The sequence below is a fragment of the Thunnus thynnus genome, chromosome 1 (assembly GCF_963924715.1).
Source record: "Thunnus thynnus chromosome 1, fThuThy2.1, whole genome shotgun sequence".
In the NCBI taxonomy this organism is placed as follows: Eukaryota; Metazoa; Chordata; class Actinopteri; order Scombriformes; family Scombridae; genus Thunnus; species Thunnus thynnus.
The window spans coordinates 37,564,692-37,571,892 of record NC_089517.1 but is presented as its reverse complement, the minus strand read 5'-3'; the positions used below and the strand labels follow the sequence as shown (position 1 = coordinate 37,571,892).

At 41.1% G+C, this 7,201-nt stretch overlaps 1 protein-coding gene across 1 annotated transcript in view; it reads left to right on the top strand.

The window, feature by feature from the left end:
• The first annotated feature begins 970 nt into the window (after positions 1–970).
• The window catches only part of dok4 (docking protein 4), an 80,146-nt gene continuing 73,915 nt past the window's right edge, over positions 971–7,201 (top strand). The window contains exon 1 of the mRNA XM_067597286.1: positions 971–1,377. The gene's annotated coding sequence lies outside the window, so the exon portion shown is untranslated. The remainder of the gene's footprint in view (positions 1,378–7,201) is intronic.

Here is a 7,201-nt window from a genome sequence, read left to right as displayed (position 1 = left end):
AAATAAATGTAACACTGTAAACAGTAAAATATTTGCTTCTGAATTGTAGTGGAGTAAAAGTAGCAAGTAAAATGGAAATACTCAAGTAAGTATATTTACTCATGAATTGTACTACAGTAACCTACCTGAGTAAATGCTGAGTTACATTCTGAGTTACAATAGTGAGTTACATTCCACCACTGGTAGCACCAAGCAGGTAGCTCCAGATCTGAAAAGTGAAACCATTGCGGAAGTGTCTTAAACCTGCATCCTCTCTAAAGGCCACCAGGGGGCAACTCCACTGGCTCTGTTTGTTTATGGAAGTCTATTTATTACTTCAGTAGTTTCAAGTCTTCTTCAATACAGCATGATGACCATTTTGTAAATTATGGACACATTTAGAGTAAATACATAATAAAACAGGGTATGCTTTAGGGCGTGGCTACCTTGTGATTGGCAATTTGCTACTACAGCAGTGCGTGAGGTGCTGTCGTTGGACCCTGGGGAGCTCCTCCCCAACTCCATGCTCTTGTCCAAATATGGTCAATTCTCATCACTTCTGGCTCCAAAAAATCCCCAAAATGGTGATGGCCAGATTTTTGTCGCCCTGATGGTGAAGTCGTGACTCTTAGGTTCAGGCATGAGGAGTGAGACTGGTTAGGATTAGGGTAAGAATATCAGGGTTTAGCCAAAAAAATATTGTAAAGTCCACATGAGTCCACAACCCAATGGTTGAAAACCTCCTGTTGGAGACGACACACCCCTCTGACCCCTAGCCCTAACCCTCACCATCTCCCTGCTTGAGTATACCTAGACCCAACCAAGTGGGTGTGTCAAGTCGTAAAGTGGGTGTGTCATGTCGTAAAGTGGGCGTGTCGTTTAGATACTGCGAGTTCGCAGTTACACCTACTTTTGTTGACTGAGAAGGCGTTGCACTGTTGTCATGCTCTGCATTTGGACTGTGTTTATATGGAGGCTTTTCTTTGGGGGCAGCACTAGGAGTATTACGGTAGGAGGCGGGTCCTGTAGGAGCGTGGTGGCCGGCTGGGCGTGTTTTGTCTTTGTGTATGTGTTGTCCTGTCGGGCTCCTGTCCGCTGCTGCACGTCAAGGCACGGCTCAGCACAGCGCCGAGAGCAGCGTCGTAGACACGTACGGAAAGAGGGACGGAGAGGGACTGTGAGTCTAAACAAACCACCCGTGTGTCAACAGACCGGTTGGATTTACCGTGGCGACTCCTGCTGCGCGGAGGTAGACAAGAGCCGGTGGAGCCACTGCAGCAGGAGGCTCAGGAGCGGAGCGGAGCGGAGACACAGGGGCCCCGTCCGAACACCGGGACCCCGCCCGCCCACAGCCTTCCCCCGCTGCGCTGGAGCTCGCAGACGGTCACTGTCAACCAGGTAACACCTATGGAGGGCTGGAGCATGGATGTAGCTGTGGCTTTATGATGACACTGTGACTGTTTATCCGACGTGTTCCGTCTAATTCCATAACATAGCTGTAGAGCTGACAGCGTGTGAGTTTATTCTACTTTCACTATTGTTATTCCACTAAATATCAGTAACACTCTATTGTTTTCAAATTCAAAGTAAGTGGAAGTTTGACGGCATTTTACAGTCACATATTATGGAATATATCATACCAATAAGCTTTAAACCACCTTGCTTCTCTAATGCCTCTTTTTAAGTTTCTTCTATGATGTCACTGTTCAATTATATTCCGTTCTTTTATAAAAAAAATAAAATATTTCACCATGCATGTCTTTAGAAACTTAGGTATTATTCCCAAATTTAGGAATAGTGCAAGATTTAAAACAACCAAACAAATACAGCTGAAGCGATTAGTTAGATTAGTCAATAATCAATTCAAGTATGGACAGAAAATGAAACAGCAATAATTTAGATAATCAGTCGGATGTTAAGTTGTTTTTTAAAGCAAAATTACTAAATTTCCCTGACTACAGCTTCTCAAATGTAAATATTTGCTGGTTTTTTGTATGATATGACCTGAATATCTGAATATGGGGTTTGAACTGTTCAAAACAGTTAGAGCAAGTCGACGTGTTCAAAACATGTCGACTCTGAGAAATTGTCATCTGCATTTTTTTTTTTTTACTATTTTATGACTTTTTTTTTCTTTTAGATAAAATGAATAATGGATTAATTGAAAAAAAGAATTGGCAGATTAATGGATAATGAAACAAACTGTTATTTGCAGCCCTGCTCACTAAAAACAAAGCATCAGGCTTTATCTGAACACTATGATCCACCACGAGGCAATTTTCTTTCCTTTACTTCCAACCGTCACTCAGACTCCAGTTCCATTTTAAGGATGCAGTTAGGGTCTCTTAAGTGGACAACATCCAGAGTCAGTTGTCTAAAATTGTTAACATTTTCATCCAAACATGCCTGTTAGTGTTCCACAGATATCCTTAATGACTATGGGTCAAGTTCTCATAGCTTTAATTGTCTTGAGGGGGGGATGATGATGCTGTGGCAACGACCTTCTGTGGGTTCTCATCCCTCCCTGAGCAATTCATTAAAAGTACCCAAGAGTCCATTTGTTTTGCTCTCACTGAAAAAAAATATATCTGGTATGATGTCTCTATAGTGCAAAATAATGATTTTTTATTTTATTTTAGCAACCTTGAAGCACTTGTTTTATATTTTATGTCACTTTATAGAATTATAGTCCTGTAGTTTCATTCTTATATTAAAGGTATCATAGAATAACTCTGTTTTCACGAGGGATCTCACCCCAGCTGATAATGGAGCCCCTGTGTTAGTGCTGTTAATGAACCGCCGGTGTGTGTTATCTCAGCAGCCATGAAGTGATCCTGGTAATAAGAGTTTTATAATGCTTGGGAGGAGAGGAGGGTTGGGTGGTGTAGGGGTAGGGGGAGGGTGGGGGGGGGGGGGGGGTTTGGAGGGTATCTAGGGTGAAGGATGAGTCTTGCATGTTGTTACAACTGGAAAATGGTCAGTGAAGGCGCGTGAGGACGGCACATACTAGCCTGCTTATCCATACGGTGAAGATATTAGTATTATAAAAAGCTGATGGAGAGGGACGGCGTGTGTGTATTCTGTGGAGGAGAGAGAAGCCTGTACCCTTGGTGAACTGTAACTGTAACCTCTGTTGCCTGCAATGGTTAGGTCTGATGTGGACACACACTCAAACACGCACGCACACACACACACACACACACACACACACATCTGTGCTACTGAGCATAGCTCCTCTGCTAATGGATCAGTTGTCGCAGTTGTCATGTATGTGTAATCTGTAGTGCTAATAGTGCACACACACACACTAATTGGTGAAGCTGTCTAGTTTGTATGACAGCTCTACTGCACTGTGAACATTATCAGTGTATCCTGAATGATGTAAATGTACGTTCTTACATGATTTGTACTCTGGGATGTGTGTGTGTGTGTGTGTGTGTGTGTGTGTGTACAGGCCCGCATATGCTCATGCATATTCAAAACTGAGTTTGCGTCTGTGTCGATCATGCAGTTTCATGCATGCGTGTGTGTGTATGTGTGTGCGGCTCAGTCTCTTGGTGAATGAGGAGGAGAGGGGGATACAGTGGGGAGATGGAGGGAGGAGGATGAGAGGAGGATGAGGAAAAGATGGGGGGGGGGGGGGCAGAGGGAGGGAGGCTTCTTTCCAGTGTTTTTCCTGCTTTAATTTGCTTTGACAGCAGCTCCATTGTCTCAGGCTCTGAACAAGCCTTTACGTTGTATAGGAGGAAGAGAAACGCTAAGTATTCCTACTGTCTCTCTAACATGGCTTAATTGGTGATGCTACAGTGACTACAGTCAGACTGATGTAGCTCTATAGTTTCACCACAGGCTTGCTGTAGTAGTTTCTGCTCACGCTAATTATCCACTACCTGCTCTTTGTATTATAAACCAAGCAGAAACACAAATTGCTTTCTGTGCAGAGTAATTACAACAGCTAGGCTAGCTCTTATTTTCAGTTTATTTATTTTTTAAACTTTCTCTATCATTTACATGTTTTAATTGTGAATATTATGAAACTTGAGTATCAATCAACTTAAAAATCTATACATTCTATAGTATACCTGTAAACTAATTCATTTTCTACCCATTTCCTAAGCTTCTTGCCACAAGAGGAACATGTAAACCACCAAAGAATCTAGAGAACGAGGTAATTTGAAGCACAGTCCCACAAAATTTGGGTAAAATTCAGTCTAAAGCCATCGACTTCTTTAAAAAAATCTCTGTATTTTTCGCCGAGAATCAGTAGGAAAAAAATATTAGCATGTTTTATCAGGTCTTGGATAAAGGAGAAGACTGGGGACGTTCTATTCTATCATCAACAAATCCCATGAGAAGAGCAAAACCAACAATGACCTGCTCTACTAACAGGTATCGTGTGTGTATCAAAGCCTGATATATCTTATTCCTCTGTGTCATAGAGCTCCATCACTGTCCACAAACTTTTATCACACATCAATGAGCAACACTGTTTCACTGGGTGACACTGGGTTCCGTCATTATCATGAACACACACACTGTAGTTTATTTGAACTTAATCCCACACACATCATCTCGCTGCTGTAAATACTCACCAGAGCACCAAACGTGGATTAATCCACAGAAAATAGTCCCCAACAAATGCACAATTTTCCTCCTGTTCAAGTTTGCTACAGTGCCCAGCTGTTATGGGAAATTACCAGTGTCGGGGTGTAGTGATGCAACGTGCAAACATATGGGGCTTTTTTATTGTCTTTATTCAAGAGCATAGTCTTTAAATTTGAGAGCATGATTTACTGATTTCACATTCAGGTTTTGTAATTCTTTCCCTCAAACTCTGCCCTCACTCTCAAACAGCCTCTGCTTGTGCTTCTACTCAAACTGTGTTCTTGCGCTCAGATATATCGTTGCTTCTCCTCACACTCAGGCTGCTTCTGTGCACTTGTAAAATGTCTACTCTCAGATCTTTCTGATTTGTCCTCTGATTTTTTTTTTGTGCAAAAACCATTTCCAACCAACAGAACGCCAGGTGTAGTGTTGACCAATGAAATGACCGACCTCCTGTCGGTGTGCTATATGGCTACTCTCATATTATAGTAAAAAGTATGGGCGCTGGTATATATATTAACTGTCCTTTTTATTCCAAAAGTCGTAAAGAAAGCAAGGATAGTATAATTTAATAAAGCCCTTGAGGGTGGGAGTGGATGAACCCGGCTAAAGAGTATCCACCCGTATGGGACGTTCTAAGAAGTAAAGCAAACATGCCCGCAAGGAGGCAGGCGAATCAATAAATCATGCTTTCAAATTGAAAGATCATGCTCTTGAATAAAGATTGGAAAAATCCAAACAAAGCCTCTAATTTAACCACATCCCCCTGTATCATTCCATGATGTTGCAGGGTTACTATATTGCTATGTTTTGTGCTACACTGTCTTGTCTTTTATGTTATTTTATGGTGTAATTTAGTACATCACAAAATAATGAGAGCATTTGTTTATTATATCTCTGTTGACGGGGTGTAATTACACGCATCACATGGCTGAAAGGCTATTTAAAAAGCAGCACTTATGAAAAGTTTGACATGACAAAGATGTGACTTGGATCGAAACGTCCATCTAAATAAATATAGTGGCTCTGAGTCATTGTGTTACTTCTTTTCATCCATTATATTACTTAGTGAAGTAGTAGTAGTAGTATTTATTTAACTCCTTCCAATGAGAAGTAGCTTGTTTCAGAGTCTCCAATACTGGATACTACTTAACCTTCGGGCTTTGGAGCTGAGTGCCACGAACAGAGTAGAAGATTCCAACAATAATGAGAGACAACCTCGCTCACTAGTCTGACTGTTGAGTGGATGGAGGATCTGTGAAGTCATACTTCATGGGAGAACTGACACTAATATGACCCCCTTTGTCCAAATTGAAAGAATGTGACCAGCATGCTGGCTGAGTGTCACCTGCTTGTGATGATACGTTACAGGTGTGTGTGTTTGTCTTATCCTCCACTATATTATTTCAGCTTATTACAACTTACAGCCTGTTTTTACACACAGACAAAGTGACAATTAGGCTTTAGACGGAGCTCTGGTTTATGATGTTTTCCAGACTTGTGTTAACAGGCGCCCCAAACACACACACACACACACACACATGCTTGGTGTAGGTCTAACTTGAGCTGTATGTTTGTGATGGTTACATTGTGTCCTGTCCATCAGTTTCTACTCACACTTCATTTCGAGATACCTGAGTATCTGAGTGTGTGTACATTTGCACATATGCAGTTTTTGTTAGAAGGGGAAGCAGATTGATGGTAGGAGGGTGAGAGTAAAAGATGAGTCGTACGAAGAGAGAGCAGCAGACGAGGGAATGACAGAATATTGTGACAGATAGCTTCGGGACAGAGGATAGTATGTCATCATGTAGCACCCTAAGGGCGTCATATGTCAGCTGTCACAGCAGTATGTACACTGTCCACCGTCCCAGCTGCAATTCTTCTTCCCTATCCACATGCCACACTGAAGACACATGTGGAAATGGAAGTGAATGCTGAATATCAATAGATATGAATAGATGAGTGCTCAGTCCGATGAAGTAAAAGTCCGTTTTTCCAGCATATGAAGTTTGGAAAGAAACTCAAGTTGTCAAGATGTCACATGATTCCTATAAGTTTCCTCATATAGGACAAACAATATGATTCAGATTTAACATATTTTATTAATGTATCATTGTAGGATATTTTATTTTTCATGCTCACTCATTTCTGATGTGTTTGTCCTGATTGATACAGTATTGTGTTATTGTCAGTTTAATTATATGGGCAATGGACAATTTTTGAAAATTGTGATAAGGGTAAACTTGAATTTATAAGAAGTTCATAATGCTGGTAATTTATTAAATTCATTTCAAGCTATAAAGCATGACATGTATTATTACACTGCAAGCATTAAACATCTTCACATCATTTAGTTTATATTCAGCATTAAAGCTGCAGTGTTCAATATTTTTTCTATGAGACTAGAATGACTGTGTGTAATGTGAAAGGGATCACTGGCAGTGATGAATACACAGAGAATTATCACACAGTCTGCAGTTCCCTCAACTCTAAAAAGTGTTTTACACCTGGGACACACAGCCTGTGTGAGCAATGAGTGTGCATCACAGAATCTCTTGCTTTTCATTCCAGCGCTCATGTTAACAGATTAGAGCAGCCACACGGCCTTCATGTG